The 17,393-nt window shown below is 47.4% G+C and overlaps 1 protein-coding gene across 1 annotated transcript in view; it reads right to left on the reverse strand.

The window, feature by feature from the left end:
- Positions 1–17,393, reverse strand: part of CSE1L (chromosome segregation 1 like) — a 1,337,268-nt gene that overhangs the window by 364,056 nt on the left and 955,819 nt on the right. The window lies entirely within an intron of this gene.

Genomic DNA, 17,393 nt, shown 5'->3' on the forward strand with positions numbered 1-17,393 from the left:
GAAAATTCCGGAGCACCGCAGAGCCAAAGGAAGCCCTACTCCTGGAAATCAAATCCAATTTATAATGGGAAATTAATGTATGAGAGGAGGACCAAGTAGCTGCTGAACATATGTCTATAGGGACTCTAGACCAGAATACTGCAGAGGTAGCTATGGATCGGGTTGAATGAGCATGGATTCCCAAAGGTACCGGTTTGTTCAAAGCTAAATAGGCCTGAATGATGCATTGTAAAATCCAGTTGGCTAATGTCACTTTGGTAATAGGTTTACCCAAAGAAGACTTGGCAAAGGACACAATTGATCAGATTTGCGGTTAGTTGCTGTCCTGTGCAAATAAAAATGCAGTTGTCTATGCACATCCAATTTGTGTAATGTGTATTCCCCTTTGTTCTGGAAACTGGGGAAAAACACTGGCAGATTAATACACTGATTAATATTCGACTCAGAGGCTACTTTAGGGAGGAAGGAAGGATTAGTCCTGAGAGAAACTCTGTCCTTATGAAATATTAGGTAAGGGGGTTTCATACAGAGGGCTTGAAGCTCAGACACTCTCTTGGCTGAAGTCACTGCAATCAGGAAGGCTGTTTTCCAAGATAAAAATTTCAACTGAGCAGAAGCAGCCAGTTCGAAAGGAGGGCCAGTCAAAGCCTGTAGGACCAATGTTAAGTCCCATGGTGGGACCGCAGACTTAACTGGCGGTTTTAACAGAAAGGCGCCTTTTAAAAAAGTTTTGCAAATCCTGGTGGAAGCCAGTGATCCTACATCATCCCCAAAATGAAAATGAGAGATGGCTGCCAACTGTACTTTAACCGCAGATGCACTGGCTCCCTGATGAAAGATATGGGACAGAAAATCAAGAATCGTCGGAATAGGGACAGTAAAGGGGTCCAAGCCCCTGTCTTTGGCCCAGATGGAAAAATGTTTCCATTTACTACTGTAGATTTTTCTGGTAGGTTTGTGTGCTGCTACCAGAATAGCTTTCACTGGTGACGAGATACCGGGAAGTCCTTGCTATCAACGGAACTGGATCAACCAAGCCGTGAGCTTGAGGTCACCCACGTTTGGGGGTTGTAATCCCGCAGGATGAGAAATTAGATCCAGAATGGGATCCAAGATGCAAGGAGGAACTACACTGAGACCGCAGGTAAGGGAACCAGATCTGGCGAGGCCAGAATGGGGCTATGAGGATTATCTTGCTCCCCAACCGATGGGCTTTCTGCAGGAACTTCGTCATGAGCAGAAGCGGGGGATAAGCATAAAGGAGACCGGGGGGCCAAGCATGAACCACAGCGTCTCTGGGACTCTCCCCTATTTGGGGACTTAGAGAGAAAAATTTGCTGCACTTTGTGTTTGACGGAGAAGCAAAAAGATCGCAGCAAGGTAGACCCCATTAGAGGAAGATTTGTTTCGCAACTAACGGGTTTAGAGACCACTCGTACGGTGTGAGGATCAAGCGACTTAGCTTGTCCGCTAGGATGTTGGCCCGGCCCAGAATGTGCGTTGCTACCAGAAAGTGGTTGGTGGAGATCGCCCATTCCCAAACTCTCATGGACTCTCGGCAAAGGGGATCAGATCTGGCTCCTCCCTGTTTGTTGATGTACCAGACTACAGCCATGTTTGTCTGACTGAATTGCAATAGTTCCCAGAGGAAGAAGGTCTTGTAGGGCTTGCAACGCCAGAAACACCGCCCTCATCTCCAGAACACTGAGGGAGTCCACGTGCCTTGGACGATTCTGCCCATAGCATGCCCCCCCACCAGAGGCGAGAAGCGTCCTTGGTCAACGTGGCTTGGGGCTGAGGCATGACAAACTGTCTCCCCTCTTGCAGCTCCTGAGTGCAGCCACCAGAGAAGGGAGTCCTTGCAAATCCTGCTCAAGGGAATCGGGGTGTTCAAGGGGTGCAGTAAAAGTGACCATTGGACCTGAAGAGTCCACTGAAGAATTCTCATGCGCAGCCGCGCAAAGGGTGACAGATGGCTGTCGCCATGGAGCCCAACTCTCTCAGGACTAATTCCGCAGGTGGGGCTGGGCACTGGAGGATTGCTGAAGTGACAAACTGCGCAACCTGTCTGTTAGAAAGGCCTTGGAGTGGCGTGTATCTATCTCGGCACCTATAAATTCCAGAACCTGCACAGGATGAAGGAACGATTTCTGAAGGTTCACAGTAATACCTAGACGCTAAGAGCAAGAGCTAGGGTATAATCCCTGGCAAAGCAGAGCTGATGCCTGGTGGAGGCGGTGAGGAGCCAGTCGTCCAGGTATGGAAAGACCCGAATGCCCTGAAGTCTCAGGTGGGCTGCGACCACTACCATGACCGTGGTGAACACCCTGGGAGCAGAGGTGAGGCCGAACGGAAGAGCCCTCAATTGATAGTGACTGGCTCCCAGCTGAAAGCTGAGGAACCTCCTGGATTGTCTGTCCATCAGAATGTGGTAGTACGCATCCTTGAGGTCTATGGAGCACATCCAGTCGTTCTCCCGTAGAAAGGGGAGAATAGATTGCAGAGTGACCATCCGGAATCTCTCTTTGGGGAATGAACAGTTTTAGAGATGAGAGGTCTAGGATAGGCCTCAGTTCCCCCATCTTTTTTGGCACTAAAAAGAACCTGGAGTAATTTCCCAATCCGGACTGGCCTGGGGGTAAATGCTGGATGGCTCTTTTTGCTAATAGCTTTGAAATTTCTGAAGCTGCCGCCTCCCTTTGATCAGGTGGGACATCGGGGAGGCGTTTCATAGGAGGGGGAAGACTCCGAAAGGGAATGGAATAACCTCTGGATATAATAATTCGGAGCACACACTGGTCCGTAGTAATGGACTCCCACATTTGGAGGTGCTCCGACAGATGCCCCCGACTGCCTCCAGAGAGGGACAGTTGGGTAAGCCCTCAGGGCTGCTGCGCGGGCCTCTCCGAGAAAGGTTCTTGAGACCAGAGATTCCTCGCCCCCCCGCCTCTGGGCTGGCTTCCACCTTGTCCTCCTCTGCCTCTGAAGGACGAGGGGTCCGAAGTGAGACGGGACTGCTGTGATTTCCGGAACCACATCTTCTTTTGCTCCCTCTGGTTCCTCGAGAAGGACCGTTGGGGATTAGAGAAGCGGATCCCAACGGCAGACAGCGTCTTCCCGTCTTTCTCACTTTGGACCAGCGTGTCAGACGGTCTTGCCAAAGAGCGTAGAACCGGCAAAGGGCACGTTCGTGAAGGATGCCTTGATGGGTTCCACAAAATCGCAAAGGCAGAGCCAGGCATGGCGCCGCAGAGCAATGCCTGCTCCGCTGGCTCTAGCCGCTCCCTCCGTGGCATGGGAGAGTAGCCGCATAGATGTGTTAGTAATAGATTTCAGAGTGGCCATGTGAGTACAGAAGGTGCGTTTGTCCTCGGCCACCACGGACTCTGGGGGGGGGGGGGGGGAGGGGCTCCAGCGTATTCCTTAATCAAGTCTCGGAGTCTGATGACGTGTGCCATAATTCAGCGCCCTTACAGAGTAGGTAGCTGAAGCAAACATCCGCTTTCCAATGCGGTCCAACGTCAGATTCCTTTTCTGGAGGAAGGACCAAGGAACTCTCCTGCGCTAGTTCCTTCTTGGTGGCAGTCGCCACCACCATAGCATCCATCAGAGAATCTTTAGACCAAGCCAGCCTATCAGAAGGGGGACTAAGTATCTTGTCTGGCCTTCTGGGAACTGGCTCCACAGTGTCCGGCTCCTTCCAAGCCTGGGTGGTAATTAAGTCCACCGGGGGGGGGGGGGGGGGGGTTGGGGACACACCCAAGAAGTAGATGGGACTGCATCAAAGGCATCCAGAAACAGACTCATCTGAGGAAGGTTTTTCGGCAGACCACCCTCCTCTGATTTGCAACATCTCCATGAGGTCTCCAAAGCAGACATCCTCAGGGGGTGACCTTGGGGAACCTACCCCTTCCTCCAAGTCTGTGTCCTCTGTGAGGGACTCAGTCCAGGTGCCTCCTTTTGCACTTCCGTTTGTGAGGAACCTCCTCGGTGGGGCCAGAGGAGGACTCACCCACGGGGTCTTGTTCCTCTAAGGGAACCAACTGGAGTGCCGATGCAGGCTGTCCCTGTGGCCGGATGACGGAGGACAGGCCCAAAAGGGCAGGGGTGACGGATGGATCGGCAGCCCGGACCGGGGATCTGGAAGTCCTCGACAGTACCTGCTCCACTACATCAAACGCAGAGGGCGAACCACTCTCCCCTGGCTCCGAGAGCAGCCCCCTCGGCTCCGATGTAGGGACCGGCATCTGAGCCGATGCGGTCGGACCAGAGAGGGAAGTGTGCTACGACCTAAATGGCACCAAAGATAGTTCCCCCCATGGATTAGACGCTTGGCTCTGCCCAGAGAGCTAGGATCCAACACACTTGAGAGCATAGTCGGCGAAGTAACCAAGACTGTAGGCGCCGATGGTTCCCCGGGTCCGAAACGGCACGGATCCAAACACTCCGAAACCGGGTCGGAGAAGGAGCGATCGGGGTAAAGAAAGGGGGCAAGCTCCCCCCCCGGAGGGGTAGTTTGGAGCACCCCTCATCTGCATTTGAGCCTGCAGGAAACGACGCATCATCCGGTCCAAATCAGCGTCGGTGAAGCTTCTGGTGGATCTGGAGGAGGTCATAGAGGCGGGCCTGGAGGGCCGCCTCGAGGGAGACCGGTACTCCTCTTCTGGCTCCGAGGAAAAGCAAGGAGAACAGAGCTGAGAATGAGGAGAACCAGAGGCCCTCTTAGCGGGACTAGCTAACTTCGCTGGCGGGGCCGAAGGATGACACTCAGCCCGCCTTTTATGCCTGTGCCAGTCCTTATCTCTCCTCTTCTCTTTAGAAGAGGAAGAGTCCCCCTCACCCTGAGAAGCAGAGAGAGTTTGAGTCCCCAACAAGGGGTGCCTTAGAGGGAGAGGAGGAAGAAGAATCCGGGGGCAACAATCCCGCCAGGATTAGCTTGTTCCTCCTATCCCCGATAGCCTGGGGGTTGAAAGCCGCACAAACCTGGCAGCTGGTGGATAAATGGGCCACCCCCAGGCAAATAAAGCACTGAGTGTGGCCATCGGCTACTTTATGACCACACTCTGTGCATTTAGAAAAAATGGCTTTAGGCCCTTCAGCTATCACACTACACACACACACTAGGGGGAGGGATGAAACAAATTTGAAGTACATTACCACAAAAAAATTACACTTAAGTATACTAGTCGGTAAAGGTGGCTAAACAATACACACACACACACACACACACACACACACACACACACACACACACCAAAGAAAAATTAGAAAAAAATGATTTTAAAAGGTTTTTATAAAACTGGAAATTTCTCACCCACGCCTAAGAGCTCGTCTCTAGAAGCTGCTATAAGCCGTGGCAAACTAGATCTGAGGATGGGGGATGTGTAGCAGAGGATTATGGGTATGGGGAGGAGGAGCTAGGAGCTCAGATTTTTTAGCTAGGTAAAGCTGCCGGCTCGGATCCGAGGACGGGTCCGAGACCCACAGGTTGCAGACCAAATGAAGTTAACCACTTCAGATCACACTGACATATCAATTTAAAGGATCATAGCAATGCTAGGAGAAGGATTAGAGGGGAAATGTGTATGGAGTAAAAAGGAGAAAAAGGTGGATGACAGTAGAAGAAAGATGTAGTATACTAAAGGCATGTAGTAGAACACAGAATCTAGGAGAGTACTAGCAGCATTTGCACATATTCAAATGTAACAGTGACAATATACCACAGATGGAGTAGCTGCTAGCCAAAAAAACACATCTAACTGCACTTGTAACAGGATAGTGCGATTTGGAGGTGGGACTTACCCTTGTTTAAAGGCTGTGACTGTCTAATAAGCTTGACTGAAGTGGAAGAGTTCCATTTGTCTTAACAGAAAGAAACTGGATGCTTTTACCTCTGTCTAGATTTACTGCTAACCTGAAAGAATTTTATTCTATCTGAGCTTTTTAGATAAGAATGCCACAGCAGTAGTGAGTTTAAGACTGGGCACTGGTTACTGTGAAGTACCCTGTATGAGAAGAGGAGCTAATTATACTTCAATCTGCTTTTCATAGGACAGCCACTGAAACTTGTTTATAATGTAGCAGGTGTGATTAGCAGCCAAACTACACATTTTGCAATTTTGTAATATGTGGATCGTAGCTGTATTTAGCAGATTAGTACTGCATATATGCATCGCATCCACAGAAAAGTTTGGACAGCAATTTGCCAATATTTGCCTAGTGCAGGGTGATGGGGTCTATATTAAATTCTCGAAAGCCAACAATGTCGAATCTGACATTGTCGACACGAGAATTGCGAATCTGCAAAAAGAACAAGTAAACGTAAATCTCCATAAGGGGAGATTTCCGTATACTTCAATGTAGTGCAGTCTCGGAGTTGGTATATTTAAGTAGCGGGGGGTGTAGGGGGGCTTGCCCCCCTGCCTACATAGTTTAGTTTTTTTTTTTGTTTTTATATTTTTTCTGAACATTCGATGTTTTAACAGTTCGATCACTAACGGTCGACCTTTAGTGATTCGAACTGTTAAATATTCAACGTTCTAATATAGACCCCGGTGAAGGATAATTGTTAAGAGGAGAGAGTTTGCTACTTTCTTTATATCTTCTTCTATGTTGACAGTATGTTATGAGGAAGAGTTATCTATTGAGGATATCTATTTCTTTCTTTCAGACTGATACACTTATAAACTAGGGAAACTCTAGTATCTAGTCCCCCCCCCTTAAAGTAGATGTCTAGTATACAGAAATTGCCTGTTTCTCCGTAACCATTTTCAGGACACCAGTGTACGAGGACGTACGGCGGAAACCATATTTGGGTGGTACATGATCACATTGCTTCTTTACTGCAAGTGTGGCAGTGACAGTGAGATTCACAGTTAGGCATATGGCTAGGCTGGCAGTGAAAAAGGGAAGGGAAGAGGGTATTCAGACTAAAATGAGGCAGGAGAGAAACAAATGTATCCAAGCAACCAGGAAATGTCAAGAGGCAGTGGTGATATTCAAACTGCTGTATCCATCTGTCTTCAGAATATTTTATTGTTTGTGTCTTTCGGCTTTTCCCAGTTAGGGATCGCCACAGTGGAAACTCCGGTCCACTAATGATTGGCAGTGGATTTTTACGTACTGGCTTGCCGGGCCTAACGCACAACCTTCAACGAAAGAACACCCATTCACGCATGTCGCTACACAGAAGATGCTCTGAGAATTGAACAGGCAACGTCTAAGGTTCAAAGTAATTTTTGATGCAGAAAAGGCTAGGAAGAAATACAAAAGTCTGTCCAACAAATGTGGTACTAATCATAACAAAGCTCAGACAGTGCCTTTGTCAGTGAAATCTTTTACAGTGTTCCAAAAACTTTTCTTTCGGCTTTTCCAGGTTAGGGGTCTCCAACAGCAGATCATCTGTCCGCTCATGATTGGCAGTGTACAATGTCGAGTTGCAGGCCCGGTGCCCAACCCTTCACAGAAGAGACACACACACACACACACACACACACACACACACACACATGCCTGGGGTCAATTTAGAGTGTCCTATCCACCTATAGCATTGTCTTTGGGATGTGGGAGGAAATCTGAGCACCCGGAGGAAACCCACACGACCACAGGGAAGACATGCAGACTCCGCACAGAAGGCATCCCAGTGCTTGACACAAAAAATGCAGAGGAGTTAACCAGAAGAATCAGGAGTACCTTGGACAAACTGTAGTCAGGGGTTGGGAAGTGGAGATGAACAGAAAAATCCAGCAATACTGAAATTAGTGAATTAAGAGACTACACAGCATCAATCGCACTTTTGAAGTAAGGGTTTACAAGAAAAAGGGGTTCAGAAAGGTTGGACTTTTGACTGTTAAACTTCTGGGGTGGAAAGTATGAAGACCCTCTCCACTTTGTCATTAATGGGAAAAAAGTAACCAACTAAAAATGTTTGTTCTACATATCTGCATAAATCATTTCATAATACAAATTACATGTTATACAATAAAGCATTTTCAGTGATTGCTGCATGTGACAAAAATAGTAAAGTTAATTTTTCTGTTTTTTAGTTTTAAGAAATGTAGGCATTACAATGCAAAAGCTAGACAAAAGCATGTTTAAGTTAATACACTGCAATCTTGGGCTGCTGTGGTGAGGGATGGGGTGTCAAAGTGCACTGATACATAGAGTTGAGATCTGGATTAATACCTTTGCCTTAATTTAACATGTCTTGTGTGTGTGTGTGTAAGCATGTGGGCTTGAAAAACAAAGCAATGTGAATGTAATGAAGTTTTCTTTTAGCAAATAAATGTTCAGTGTGAGCTGAAGTTGGCAGCTAATGGCAGCTGTATATTCTTTTCTTATGCTTCTTTGGAGATAAGCTGACTACAGGTGCAGGCAATAAATCAGAGTTCTAGGCATTACTTACTGAGGGACTAGTAAAATTAAAAGATACAAGGGCAAACAGCTTAGTAAAAAAAGTCTGAAATTTTAGCAGCTTTCCTAATACCTAACCACTTTAATGCTTTTACTGGAAGTGTATAATTTAGCTTTATTTAAAGACAGCCAGTGCACTTAAGGCTAAAAGTTAGTGTTTCCTGAAAGCATACAAGCTGTTTTTCACATGAAGGGGATAAAGAGAAAACAAGAACAGACAGAAATTACCAAGTCCAAGCACAGGCTGTAATGTACCGTAGCATGGATAAGTTATGTAGTCAAGATAACCAAGCATCTGTGCTCTCAATTTTCACTCTTCCTCAACAAATTGGGTTCGGATCCGATCTTTGATCACACTGTCGCATACTCTAGACTTTGGATCCAACTCTTAAGCTCCTCCTTCTATCCATAATGCCCCTGCCCATCCACTGTACCTCAGAGTTTGTTGCCATAAAAGTCCCTATAACTTGACAGAGAAAGGACAGTGGAGAGAACAGGGCTCAAATCCCAAACCAAATTCCAACAATCAATCCAACAGGTTCCTCCAGAAGATTTAAGGATGGGGGGATGGATGGGAGAGAACTTGAGGAAGAATGGAAATGGACAACGCAGATGCCTAGTTATGGAGAGTACATAAATTATAAATCTGATGTTGTCCTTTTCATTCTTCAACACATGGGACAGAGTCCCCAGCTATGCACACCCTGGGTGGTCCTCATGGAAGAACATTCCAGAGTACTGCTGAGCCAAAAGCAGCTCTACTTCTGGATATTGGATCCAATTTGTATTGAGTAACAAAGGTATGTGCATTGGACCATGGGGCTGTTACACAAAGATCATAAATAGATGTTCTTATCTGACTTTCTGATTTTTGTCCTGTGTAGATAAACTGAGCACATCTAGGAGATGTGACATGTATTCTCCTTTATTTGAAAAATTTGGAAAAATCGGTAAATGAATGGATTGGTTAATGTTTGACTCAGAAGCTACTTTAAAGGGTTTGTTCATAAAGAAACCCTGTCTTTATGGAAAACAATGTATGGAGTCTCTGAAGAAAGAGCATGGAGTTCAATAATTATTTTTGCACACGTAACAGCTACTAAGAAGACTTTTCCATTAAAGAAATTTTGCTGAAGGTTCAAAGGATTTTTGAGTTAGGTCTTGTAGCATGACAGTCAGATCCCAGAGAGATGAAGGGTCCTTTATTCATGGTCCAAGGAGAAAACTACCTCGAGGAAATGCTTTACATAATTTTGAATAGGTCAAGAGTAATTTGTCAGCAAACTGCAATTTAATCATAGAAAAAACTAGCTTTTTTTTTTAAAGATGGTCAAAAATTTAAGGACAGCAGAAACCAGGGCAGAAAAAGGGTCAACATCATTTTTCAACACCAAAAGGGAGATTCTTTTCCACTTATTCTTGTAAACCTTCTTGGTGGAATCTTTTTAACAGGATATTATGCTACGCACTGGGGAAGACAGCATGTCTGACCATTACTGGAAGTAGATAAACCATGTGGTTAGTCTGAGAGCCTGGCTACTGGGGTGGCTCATACCCGAGGAGTGAGAAGAGATCTGTAAAGTGCTCCAGTATCCATAGAGGATAACGGAGAGTAAACCATAGGAAGGGGAAACCACACCTGTCTAGGCCAATAGGGGGCAATCAGGATGACTAAGCTCTTCAACTAGACTGCTTTCTGTAGAAATTTGGGAATCAAGGGATGGAGGGGATATGTATAAAGGAGACCAAATGTGGACTAGAGCACCTCTCCGTGACTCTCCCTGGGGGTAGGGGGTTCAGGACAAAATTCTGCTGCACTTCTTCCTGTGGCAGAGGTTACAGTAAGGTTGGTCCCAATGACAAAAAATCTCTACTGCCACAGAGACCACTCATACGGCATCAAAATGGGCCTGCGGAATTTGTTAGTACAGTGGTTTTCCCCGGAACGTGCAGTGCAAATAGAAAATGGTTTGATGAGATCGCCCATTGCCACACTCTCATGGCCTCTCTGTGGGTAAGATCAGGTCCCCTCATTGTTTGTTGATGTACCAGACAACAGACATGTTGGTCTGAATCACAATCTAGAGGAACAGCATCTTGGAATGCCTGCAGCGCTAATAGGACTGCTCTCATCTCCATTGATATGCAAATTGGCTCTTTCTTATTGGGGGGGCAAGTGCCTTGGACTATCTTTCCCAAGAAATACCCCCACTCCTCCCCAATTGGGAAGAGTCTGTACTCACTGTGGCCATTGGGGACAGTAAAACAAAGTATTGGCCTACATAAACATCGTTCAACTGGATCCACCACTGGATGTGACATTTGGAAATCTGAAGGTATGACTGGAAAAGATAGGGGCTGTCGAAGAATAGACCACTGAACAGCTAGAGTCCATTGAAGAACAAATATATAGTACCACGCCAAGTAATATTACTGCTGTTGCCACAGAACCCTGCGCTTGAAGAATGAAGTCTGGCTAGAGAACATGGGTAGGAAAGAATTTGATGAACCTGAGATCTGAAGTTGTTTCTGCAAGGAGTTAATTAAGCAATTTGTATTGTGTTCAGATGTGCACCAATAAAAACTCCAGGCTCTGAATTGGTGTCAACTTTGATCTGGCATACTTTATTACCACTGACCGGCAAATCTGGAGCAAATAGCCCATGGATTGTTGAAGGATATGCATGGACAAGGCTGTGAGGAGCCAGTCGTCCAGATATGGAAATAATCAGTCTCAGGTGAGCAGCCACCATTGCCATACATTTGGTAAACACCCCAGAGGCTGTGCAAAGTCCAAAGGGCAGGGTTTTGGATTGATAATGACTGGCTCCCAGCTGAAAGTGCAATAACTTCTGTAACTCATGTCTATTTTGATGTGATAGTACACATCCTGAAGGTCTACTGAGCACATCCAATCATCTTTGAGAAGATACGTCAGAGTGGACTGAACCATGACCATTTTGAACTGACTTTTTTACATACTGATTCAATTTGCTCAGATCTAGAAACGGTCTGAGGTCTCCTGTCTTTTTGGGCACTAAAGTGCAAGTTCCGAAGACTATTGGGTCTGGTAGGACCTCTTGGATGACTAGCAGATTTTGAACTTTTACTACTGCTTTCCTCTAACTGGAGGGAATCTCAGGAAGCTTCTTCCTTTCGCAGAAAGGGATCTGGAAAAATGGAATAGCCTCTGGATATTATTCTTAGCACTCATGAATCTTTTATTATATCTGCCCAGGCGCCTGGGTGCAATGACAACTGTCCCAGACTGCCTCCAGAGGTGGACAGTTGGGCAGCACTTCAGGAGTGCCGGAAGGGTTCATCTGGAAAGGAATCATATAATTCTTTATTTTTGCAGGCCTCCTCTGCCTCAAGGACGATGTCTACCATTAGAAATGGCTCCTTTACCTTTACCCCACACAAATCTTAAGGTCCCAGAGATTTGCGGAACCACATTTTCTTACCACCCTCTGAGACACAGAAAAAGTTAAAGGGGTAGAAAACTTGATTCCTTTGGCAGAGTCTTCTCTTCTTATCCACCGTGGGTACCTCTAACGGATGGGCCATGAAAGACGTCTTAAAATGAGAAGTTATGTACCTACCATAACGTTCCATGTTAGTTGTCTTCTCTCGCCTTCTTTCTTGCTGGATGGGTTCGGAGCTGATCTTCGGCTCCGACTCGGCCACTTACTAAAGCTCGAGAGATTAATTTTACTGGCTCGAGGCAACCCTATATCCCATGATGCTAGGCGATAACTCCCCAGATCTCATTTGGAAGCTGAAAAACCTAGCATAGGCCAATAAAACAAAATCTTCCAACTGGAAGGAGGAGGAAGAGGGATAAACCCCCCCAAATCGTTATCTACAGTCTATATATCCTAGGACACCTAGATGGTGAACAAGGGAATAAAAGGACCCTTCAAGGAAGGGAAGATCTTCTCGGTCTGTCCAGGCTAGGGGGATGGTGGGTGGGACAAAAGAAAGAAGGTGAGAGAAGACAACTAACATGGAACGTTATGGTAGGTACATAACTTCTCAATGTTAAGTCGTCAATCTCACCTTCATTCTTGCTGGATGGGACCGCGTCCCTAGCACCTTCATCCTGGGTGGCTCATTAGAACAGACACTTAAGAATGGTGGAACCAAATGTTGCTCTGTCCCTGGAGGCCATGTCCAATTTGTAATGCAAAACAAAGGTATGAGGAGAGGCCCATGTGGCTGCTGCACAGATAGTGTCTATTGGTAGCCTAGCTTGAAAAGCTGTAGATGTAGCTAGTGCTCTAGTTGAATGGGCTTTTGGCTTAGAAGTTAATTCCCTGCCTCTGAGTTGATAAATAGATGTAATCACAGAAGACAGCCACCTAGATAGGGTTACCTTAGAAACAGGAAGGCCTTTCTTATTTTCTGCGTACGATAAAAACAGTTGATCAGACTTCCTTATTTGTTTGGTTCTATCCAAATAGTATCGGAGCTGGCGGTGAACATCTAGATAATGTAGCTTTTGCTCCTCTCTATTAGTATAGTTTGGGAAAAAAACTGGGAGATCAACTGATTGATTTAAATTTGTCTGCAAAGCCACCTTGGGTAAGAAGGATGGATTAGTCCTTAGAGAAACTCTGTCTTTATGGAAGATTAAGTAGGGAGGACGAATGCAGAGGGCGTGAAGCTCAGATACTCTCCTAGCAGAAGTAATGGCGACTAGGAAGAGCGTCTTCCAGGAAAGAAATTTCAATGAACAGGAGACCGCAGGTTCAAAGGGGGGGGGGAGAGTCAAGGATGTTAAGACTAAATTAAGATCCCACTGAGGTGGAGGGTCTTTGATCGGAGGCTTAAGTAAATATACACCTTTAAGGAAAGCTTTGCAAAGCTTATTGGACATTATGTTGTGGTCCGATAAGCCTGTATGAAAATTCAATATGGCTGCCAATTGAACCTTTACTGTAGAGGCAGAAGACCCTGAATGAAAAATTTCGGCTAGGAAGTCTAAGACCGAATGAAGTGGGGCAGTAAAGGGATCTATATTCCTTGCCTTTGCCCAGAAGGAGAAACGTTTCCATTTACGAGTGTAAAGCCTTCTGGTGGAAGATTTAAGGGAAGCTACTATGATATCCCGGACGGGATTCGAAATCATAGGAAGCCTGGCTAAGGAAGGAAGTGGAGCAACCAAGCAGTGAGGTTGAGAGAATGTAGGGATTGGTGCAGTTGCCCCGACTGATGGGTCAACAGATCTGGAGCTGGGTCCAGATGCCAAGGCTGTACCAAAAGATAATGATGTAGGAATGGAAACCATATCTGTCGAGGCCAATAAGGGGCAATGAGAATCAACCTGGCTCTCAAGGTGGTTGCTTTCTGAATTACTTGTGGGATTAAAGGAAAGGGTGGAAAGGCATAGAGAAGTTCCCGAGGCCAATCTTGGACTAGAGCGTCTGAGGGGATGGCCTGGAAGGGGGAAGAGGGTGAAGAAGTCGGGGCATTTGCTATTTTGGGGTGTAGCAAAAAGATCGTAGCAAGGAAGGCCCCACTTCTGAAAAATCTCTTCCACCACAGATTGTTTGAGAGACCACTCGTGTGGCATGAGTATAGCTCTGCTCAACCTGTCCACTATGATGTTGGACTTCTTGGGGATATGCGTTGCTATCAGAAACCGCTGAGAGGAGACTGCCCATTGCCAAAGTCAGAGCACCTCTCGACACAGGGGATAGGACTTGGTTCCGCCTTGCTTGTTGATATACCACACTACGGACATATTGTCAGTTTGGATTGCAATAGTTCCTAGGGGAAGAGAGTCGGGAGGGCTTGCAACGTTAAAAGCACTGCTCATCTCTAGGACATTTATGTGCAGGTGGCGTTCGAAAGGTTGCCAAGTGCCATGGACCATCCTGCCCTGAAAATGCCCCCCCCCACCCGATCAGGGAGGCGTCCGATGTCACCGAGGTGACCGGGGAAGGAGGAACAAAGGGTCTGCGCCTGGATGGACTTGAGGGGACAATATCCACCAGGACAGATGACTTTTGCAAGTTGGAGTTATCATGATCTTGTGCTGCATGGGGAGTTGCTGAAAAGACCATTGGGCGAAAAGCATCCACTGTAGAAGACGCATGTAAAAACGTGCAAGGGGAAGAAGTGTTATGGCGGCCGCCATAAGACCCAACACTTTCAGGACATACCTGGCCTGAATTTTTTCGCTCTGAAGAAGAACATGGACATGGTTTTGAATATCTAAGACCCTTTGATCTGTTAACTTTGCTGAAAGTTGTACGGTGTTCAAGTTGGCGACTATAAAGGTAATAGACTGACAAGGCGACAAGGCAGACTTTTCAAAATTTATAGAGATTCCTAGCCCTCTGCAAATGTGAATGGTGTAAGCTCTGGCTTGGAGAAGTTGATGCCTGGTGGTGGCAGTGAGGAGCCAGTCGTCTAGATATGGAAACACCTGGCATCCTTGCCGTCTCAGGTGAGCCGTAACCGCTGCCACACATTTGGTGAACACTCTGGGGGCTGTAGTGAGACCAAAGGGCAGGGCTCTGAACTGGTAGTGACTGGCCCCTAGCCGAAAGCGGAGAAACCTTCTGGAGCGCCTGTGAATTTTGATGTGATAGTATGCATCCTGAAGGTCCACGGAGCACATCCAATTGTCCTTGCCCAGAAAGGGTAGAATGAGCTGTAGCGTGACCATCCAGAAACTTGTTCTCTTTACAAACTTGTTTAGTTTGCTGAGATCTAATATTGGTCTCCAGTCCCCTGTCTTTTTCGGTACCAAAAAGAACCTTGAGTAGATTCCGGATCCTAGTTGGTCTGCTGGGACTGGCTGGATGGCTCTTTTTGCTAGCAGTTTTGACATTTCTGGTACTGCTAATTCCCTTAGACCGGGTGGAATGTCTGGAAGGATTCCCTTTTGCTGAATTGGGGTTTGGATAAAGGGAATTTTGTAACCCTCAGATATGATCGACTGTACCCATTTGTCTTGAGTAAGGGAAAGCCAGGCTATTGGGTACAGCGACAATCTTACCCCGACTGCCTCCGAAGGTGGACAATCGGGCAACATCTCAGGGATGCTGGACGGGTTTGTCAAAGAGAGGCTCCCTGCTACCCTGGTTCTGCGGACCCCCTCTGCCCCCTAGGGTGGCGTCTGTTACCCCCTCTGCCTCTGGGGGTAAACTGACCTCTTGCGTCAGGCGTGACTCCTTGAGATTTGCAAAACCACATTTTCCCACCCTTCTGACCCTTAGGGGTATGGTCTTGAAGGGGTGGAGAAACGGACTCCTACGGCAGAAAGAGTCTTGCCATCTTGTTCGCATCTGGTCAAGGTGTCTTTCATTTGAGGTCCTTACAAAGCCGAACCATCAAAAGGGGAATTTGTGAAGGACGCCTTGAAAGGGTCCACGAAATTACACAGCCACATGCAAGCGTGACGCCTTAAGGCCACTCCTGTGCCCACGGCCCTACTCGCTCCATCGGCTGCATACAAAATTAGACGCATGGAGGAGTTAATCGAGTTCAGGGTTCCAAGCTGTGAGTTTATTTTATCCTGGAACCCAGCAGCTGATGGATCCTGTAATGTAAGACTTCTCCCAACTCTTTGAGAATATCTCTCTGAAGGCGGGTGAAGTGACAAGTCATTCAGCGACCACAGGGCAAAGGTCGCTGAAGAAAACATCCGCTTACCGTACCTATCCATGGTCCTAGAATCCTTATTAGGAGGATGGATAGGTACTGAAGGATCAGCTAGTTCCTTCTTGGTGGCTGCAGCCACCACCATGACATCAGCCAGTACACCTTTTGTTAGGAATTGCTTGTCAACTGGTGCTGTGATGAATTTAGATGGCAGAGGGGTGGGTTCCACCGAATCTGGGGCCGACCACACCTTCCGAGCCACTACTTCCATAAGGGGGTCGAAAGGCAGACACACCCAGGAGGTGGAGGGTCAAGAACCAAACTCCTCCAGGTACACAGACTCGTCCTCGGAAGAATTAAAGGAAGACCAGTTCCCCCTCTGCTTCAGGATTTCTAGGATGTCTGAGAAAGAGAAATGCTCAGAGGGGGACTTTGGGGATCCCTCCGACTCATCCAAGTCGGTGTCAGATGTAATGGACTCAGGGGAGTCCACATGCTTCCTCTTACATGTCCTCTTACGCGGAGGCTCCGCTGACAGGTCAGGAGAAGCCTCGGAAGAGGAAGAAATTCCTAGTGGGGAAACCTGAGGCGTTGGATCTCTGGGTCCGGGAGCAAGAGAGTGGGAAGAGACATCAGCAGGCACTGTAGTGGGAGGAGAAGATGGAGCTGACCGTTGACTATGCCCTGGGGCTAGTATGCTCCTCATCACCTCGAAGGCTCCCCTATCAGAAAGGCCAGAGGGCCCCCGCTCCGAAGAGGTAGGAACCCCAGGCCGCACCGACAGGGAAGGCTCTGAGGCCGATGTCGGGGCCGAGCTCACCAGCGCTGACATTCCAAGAGGGAGAACAGGGTCGGACAATGGTCCGATGCCACTCGCCCCCTCGGAGCAGACGAGAGAGATCAGGCGCCCGGATCCATCCAATGAAGGCATCAAGGAGGAGATCGGCGCGGAAGACGAAGGAGGCGGTATCGGCTCTGACGCCACAACAGTCACGGCTCCGAGGAGCTCCGGCTCCGAACTCTGAGGGAGAGTCGAAGGAGGAAAATTATGTGGAGTCGTAATAGCTACCGTCTGATGAGACGGGCTACAGATCATCTGGGCCAATGCCTGAGACTTTAACAGCCTACTTACCACTCTCTCAAGGTCGTGATCTGAAAGTCTGGACGACCGAGAAGATCGGCTCCGATGGCTCCGCTCCGAGAGCGGGAGAGATCTCGGAGCCGAATGGATGGACTCCAATGAAGGGGATCTTGACCTCTTCTTAGATGGAGCCAAAGGAGCCGATGACACGTCGGCTCCAGCCAGAGCAGACAGTGAATGTATGGACTCAGAGGTATCGGCACCGAGTGGTGCAGAGACCGGAACC

This window comes from Protopterus annectens, chromosome 12.part0, assembly GCF_019279795.1.
Source record: "Protopterus annectens isolate FY-2018-M chromosome 12.part0, PAN1.0, whole genome shotgun sequence".
In the NCBI taxonomy this organism is placed as follows: Eukaryota; Metazoa; Chordata; order Ceratodontiformes; family Protopteridae; genus Protopterus; species Protopterus annectens.